The sequence below is a fragment of the Patagioenas fasciata genome, chromosome 19, assembly GCF_037038585.1.
Source record: "Patagioenas fasciata isolate bPatFas1 chromosome 19, bPatFas1.hap1, whole genome shotgun sequence".
Taxonomy (NCBI): Eukaryota; Metazoa; Chordata; class Aves; order Columbiformes; family Columbidae; genus Patagioenas; species Patagioenas fasciata.
The window spans coordinates 9917405-9923404 of record NC_092538.1 but is presented as its reverse complement, the minus strand read 5'-3'; the positions used below and the strand labels follow the sequence as shown (position 1 = coordinate 9923404).

The 6000-nt window shown below is 47.0% G+C and overlaps 1 protein-coding gene across 7 annotated transcripts in view; it reads left to right on the top strand.

Annotated features, from left to right (window-relative positions):
* The first annotated feature begins 637 nt into the window (after positions 1-637).
* The window catches only part of NCOR1 (nuclear receptor corepressor 1), a 57708-nt gene continuing 52345 nt past the window's right edge, over positions 638-6000 (top strand). For 5 of the 7 annotated variants that reach the window (XM_065853057.2, XM_071816895.1, XM_065853055.2 and 2 more), the window contains exon 1: positions 638-758. The gene's annotated coding sequence lies outside the window, so the exon portion shown is untranslated. Of the gene's footprint in view, positions 759-1114; positions 1174-6000 lie in introns of those variants that run through there. The other 2 variants (XM_065853053.2, XM_071816894.1) reach the window with 2 other exon arrangements.

The window sequence follows — 6000 nt, the reverse complement described above, 5'->3', positions numbered from 1 at the left end:
TAAACCTCACATTTTTCAGCAGTCGCTGGTCGCCAGAGGCACCGCAGTGACAGCGCGGGGGTGACAGGGCCGCAGCCCGGGGGGCGGGACGGGCTCGGCGGGGCCGGGTTCCCGCTCTGAGGTGCCCGCAGCTCCAGGGTCCCCATTCACGGGCACGGCCCCGGCCCGGGGGCTCCGCGGTTCCCCTTCCCCGCGCCCCGTTATCAGTTCTTATAAATTTATATCGATTTGCCCGTAATGCGGTGAAAGAGAGCGAGGCGCTGCAACTCTCCCGCCCCTCCGGTCAGGAACATCCCCGGGAGGGCCGCCGGGTCTCTCAGCACCCGCGGCCGGTGGTGCCGGGACCCGCTCGCCTCATGGCGGCCGGCCCCCTCCCGCCGCGAGCCCCCTCAGCGGGGAGGGGGAGGGAACCCTTCCCCGCCGCACCGGCCAGCGGGTCCTGGAAGGAGCATAACACCCGCCCTCACACCACCGGGCCTGCCCGGGACTTCTTATGAGCGGGTGCTGCCCGAGCAACGTTTCACCCCAGCATGGCGGGGGGAAGGGGCGAGCCGCGGGGACCGGTAGAAACCACCGAACCGCGGCACGGCTGTTTTTTCGGTAACTGCCAGGACCTGGCGAGAGGGGGCGGAGCCCACCGAGCCGGGGGAGGGGAGGCAAGATGGCGGTGGCGGTGGCGCTGAGGTTGAGGTGAGACGCCGCGACCGTCCAGCCCCGCCAGAACCTGCCGCCCGGGCCGCCCCAGCGCCGCGCCGTCGGTAAGGGCAGGGGGCCTGGCGGGGCAGCGCGGGGGGGCGGCGCGGCTCGGGAGGACAGCGGGGCCTAGCGCCTCCGCTGTGAGGAGGAGGAGGAGGGGGAAGAGGCGGGGGCCCCAGCCATCCCTTCCTCCTCCCTCCTCACCGGGGAGAGAGCCGCTATCGTCCCCGGGGGGAGGGCGCTGGAGCTGGGGGGGGCCCTTGGGGAAGCCCCCGGGGATGAGGGAGGTGGGCGGATCAGGTGTGGGCTGGGGCGGGGGGTGCCCGGTTGCCCGCGGGGTTTTTTCTCCGTTTACGCGGTTTGTGTGTGGGAAGGTTCTGAGGGGGCGGGGGAGGGCGGGAGAGATGCCCCTTGCGGGGAAGTTTTTGGAGGAATCCCAGAGCACCAGTGCGTTGGGTGTTCATCCCTGTGCTGTAGGTAGGTAGAAGTGCAAATTAGAAAGAATATGTATATTAAAAATGTTTAAAGAAAGGCCAGTTCTTCAAAAGTGGCCTCTTGGACGCTCGAGTGGGTGTGTTGCCGAGGATTTGTTACTGTCGCGCTGGGGTTGGGGTGCAGCGCAGCCCGGGCCCCACGGGGGGGCTGTCAGTGCTGGGGAGTTGCTGCTGATGCTGACGCTGAATTATTCATATAGGACCTGTAAACATCCCCAGCTTCTGTCATCTCTGAGCTGCTGAAGGGCAGAGTGGAAGTGCCTTTTTTTTCTAGAATTATTCTGACTTGATGGTGAAGAATTTTGTACTTGGTGGTTTTTCTGTATTTAAAAAAAAAACCCCAAACCTGTGGATATCGGGTTGGTTGCAGTTAGACAAGATTCTAGATGGATGTGTGTACTGTTAGACAGGCTCAAGTAAGTAAGTAGGTAGTCTGAGCAATCTATTGTCCAAAATCTGTTTCTTGTTTCACAGATAGGGTCTTAACGAATGTTTTGCCTTTTCATGTCTGTAAATATTGTTGTAACGTAATAATAATAAAAGGACAACCTGTTACTGTGAGAAGGGGCTGTCTAGTTCTAAATATGTGGCTTTGTGGCAGCATTCTTGTATTATGCAGTATTTTTAGATATAGCCCTTTAGTTATGAACTGCTACAGCTTGGGTAGGGATTTTTATACAAGGCAGTATGATTTGAGGAAAAAAGTGGTGCTATTATAAAAAACATTATTACTGTGGTAAGTAGGGTGGCCATGGGCACAGCTTAAGTGCCTCAGTAAGTGGACACATAGTGTTGTGTTGCTGCATCTAAGGACCCCGCAGATCTGTTACAATTTTGCCCTGGAACTGCAGAATGTTGTTATTCCTGATTAACTAAACAACCTTGACATTTGGAAAGGAAGTATGTAATATTTGAAGTGGATTTCTTGTTAGCTGCAATCTAGTGTCTTGTATTGAGGGATGAAAGACCTTCGTGCTTATCCCGAGGATTCAAAAGTTCAGAGGAAACAAGCCAACTACAGTGACCCTTTTTGCGAAAGCATAGTTAATTTTTTTCTTGATGTCGCTTTTCTATGTGATATAGTATAGACTACTCAGGGAAAAAAGTTCTCTTGTGCTTTATGTGCAGCATAATTTGCCTGTTTGAAATGTACTGTTTGATATTGGTCACTAGAATACCTAAACTTGTTACTGAAACATGGGAAAGAGCAGCATTTTTGAATCTTCTTTTTAAGAGTTACAACATGCGTTTTTTAGTGTGTGGAGAGGATATTACAAGTGTTTCCTTCCACAAGTGTTACTTGTCTCTAGCTTGTTAGTTATTGTATGAATCAATTAAAAGTAACTCTCCAGATTTAAATTACATGTACAAAATTGGAGTATATTCACTTTTCCACACTGTGCCGCTGATGATTTGTTTTAAATACACTTTATCTCCTACAACCACTCATTTTAGTTGCTCTTTTGGGGCATGCATGTTTTTCATTGTGATCTAAAGGGATCTAGAAAGCCCTCTCAAAAACTGTGGTAAAAGTAGGGACAGACACTAAAGCTTTCTTTCAGTTTCCCCCTCTAGACCCTTTCCACAGTTCTTGTGCTTCTCTAACTGCATCTTCTAAGTTATTTCATTTTTCAGTTACAGCAAGAGTGAGAGATGATTACAGGGATGGGAAGCTGATTCTGCTTCGACTACTGTTAATCTCATAAAAGTAACTGAAAAGGTCTTCTGTATCAGAGATTTTTTTTTTTTAAATTATGTTCTTAATGTTGGTATTTAACATATTCTTTCAAAGCTCTCAGCCAAATTTTTGCTGGAATGTTTTACTCCCCTTCTTTTATGCTTGCCTGGAAAATGGTTTTAAAGAAGGTTTTCTTGCATGATCAAAAATACTTTATGGAATTGTGGTGTGTGTAGCTACTTGAATTGAAGATTTGAAGAATTGTTAGAGCTGGAAGGGATCTGTGCCTCGTGCAGGTGCACTGCAACATGGCACAATCTTGAGAACAGACTAATAACCAGACAGTGGTTTCATAATGCAAACAATCGTTTCCTGGATGCCAGTCTTGAACTCTTCAAGTCATTTATGTTCTTTAGTCAAATTTGAATCAGTGTTTCAAATGGCAAGCTATTAACTGTACTGTTACCTTGTCCCTCTGCAAATGTTCCAGATAAAAATTCTGACCTATGCTGGACTGCTGCCTGTAAATATTTACTTTGCGCTATTTCTAAATTATGCAGATAGCCAGGAACTTGCTGATTTTATCTTCCATTTTAGTTTCTCCTTCAGTGTTTCTCCCTCTACTAATGATGTTTTGTGATGTTCCCTTCCTCTTCCGTGCTTGATCAGTGTTTATCCTCCATCTGTTAAATAACTCTTGCAGTCTGGGCCTACTGGGGCTGAAGTTGGGTGAGTTGATGTGCACGCAGAAAGCTCAATCTTACCTTGGAGCTATGTTTCCTCCCAGCATCCTGACAGAGATTTCTGTGTCCTTGCATAGCTTCACGTCTAAACCACTCCTGTGATGTTGCCACTCCCAGGCTGATTTGATATGCAGGTTTTTTTCTTCAGGCTTAAGGAGGATGTTGGTCTATGTGGTTTTGAAGTCAGTGACTTCACCTACTTATGATAACAGAGGCTATTGCAAAATTAAGATACCGTATTGGTACAGAGATGCATCAAGCATCTCTGAAAAATCCTATTGTTGGTAAATCTCAGCAGTAAAAAAAATCAGAAATGAAATTTTTGTGCAGACAGATTGCCTGGGCAAACTGTGGACCAGGACTTACACATTCAGTGCGTGTTGAGTGAGTAGTCTTGATAAAACTGAAAATGAAAATATGTTCACAAAGATGGCAAGGGCTTTCCCTATAAATGAAAAAAGATGAGGTAAAATATGGTTAAACTAGGATGATGTCTCTTTTAATACCTCCTCTTGTGCCATACGTTCAGTTGCGCCATATGCCGTGCTGCAGGGAAAGTGCATTTGGTTAATTCTCTTTGTAGTCTTGGTGAAGTTGCAGTCCCATGGAGAGCTGCAAACAGCCCAGCTACCGTTCCCTGGTTGCACTTAAATGTCTGCTGGGCCATTACTGGTGAGTTCCTGGGCAGAACTCAAGGCTGATTTGAAAAGCGTATGCTCTCCTAAATGGATTAAAATACATTCACGTTTCAAGGTAGATGTCTAACAAACATGAATATAAATTAACTAGGAAACCCATTGATTCCTGTCCTGTTTGTCAGTGTTAGAAAGTAAAGCCCATGTAAGTTCATTACAAGTTCAAGGGCTGTTCAGCAAACAGGTATATTATTACTGTTCAGCTGTGCTCTTCACCTCATTAGTAGCAGTTCTGGGAAAAAAAAGAAGAGGAATTAGTTTAAGCAAAAAGAAATGTATATGCTTTGTTAGCCACTGTAGAATTTTGTCTCAGGTTCATATTCTTCAACTCTTGTTCCTGTTTTTCTGCTGTCTGAAATGCTGTGTTGACAGAGAAAGGGTGTCTGGAAAGTGGGAATTTTCGCATATAATCAGTGTCATTTCATGATTTAGTTTTCTTGGAACATTACTCCCAAAACTCTTATTAATAAATATTTTTATGGGTGCTGGTGTTTCACTATGGTCTCAAAGGTCAGACTTAGGTATATCTAAAACCTTGACATTCTGTGTTTTGGTTTTGTTTTCTTGATTTTTGTTGTTGTTTTTCTCACAGATATAAAGGTTTATTTATGCCGTTTGTAGTTCAAGATCTCTTCCACTCTTTGCCTTTTTCTGTGATCTAGAGGCTGTTCCATGAGCCTCAATTAGGACTTATATTTTTATATATTGTTGCATTCCTTGCGAAATAGAACATCTCAATCATAAATGTAGTAACAATAAACTCTGTTTCCAGGAGGCCCTGGTGCATTTCCTTTGGAGTATCTGAATAGACTTGGGCTTTGCTCTTATGTACAGTTAAAAAAAAAGGTCATATTTAACCTTATTGTATTTTTGGCTAAAATCTAGACTTGATTGTATCTGAACCTAGTCAGCTGAGGAGGGTGATGAGGCTGAGACTTTATCCTGAACCCCACTTTATAGTTGTGGTTTCACAGAATCTCGGGGATTGGAATGGACCTCGAAAGCTCATCCACTGCAATCCCCCCGGTGGAGCAGGAACACCCAGCTGAGGTTCCACAGGAAGGTGTCCAGGCGGGTTTGAATGTCTGCAGAGAAGGAGACTCCACAACCCCCCTGGGCAGCCTGGGCCAGGCTCTGTCACCCTTACTGAGAAGAAGTTTCTTCTCAAATTTAAGTGGAACCTTTTGTGTTCCAGTTTGAACCCATTACCCCTTGCCCTACCGTTGGTTGTCACCGAGAAGAGCCTGGCTCCATCCTCCTGACACTCACCCTTTACATATCTGTAAACATTAATGAGGTCACCCCTCAGTCTCCTCTTCTCCAGCTCCAGAGCCCCAGCTCCCTCAGCCTTTCCTCACACGGGAGATGCTCCACTCCCTTCAGCATCTTTGCTGCCCTGTGCTGGACTCTCTCCAGCAGTTCCCTGTCCTTCTGGAACTGAGGGGCCACAACTGGACACAATATTCCAGATGTGGTCTCACCAGGGCAGAGTAGAGGGGCAGGAGAACCTCTCTGGACCTACTGTCCACCCCCTTCTAATCCAACCCAGGATGCCATTGGCCTTCCTGGCCACAAGGGCCCAGTGCTGGCTCATGGTCATCCTGCTGTCTGCCAGGCCCCCAGGTCCCTTTCCCCTACGCTGCTCTCTAATAGGTCATTCCCCAACTTACACTGGAACCTGGGGTTGTTCCTAC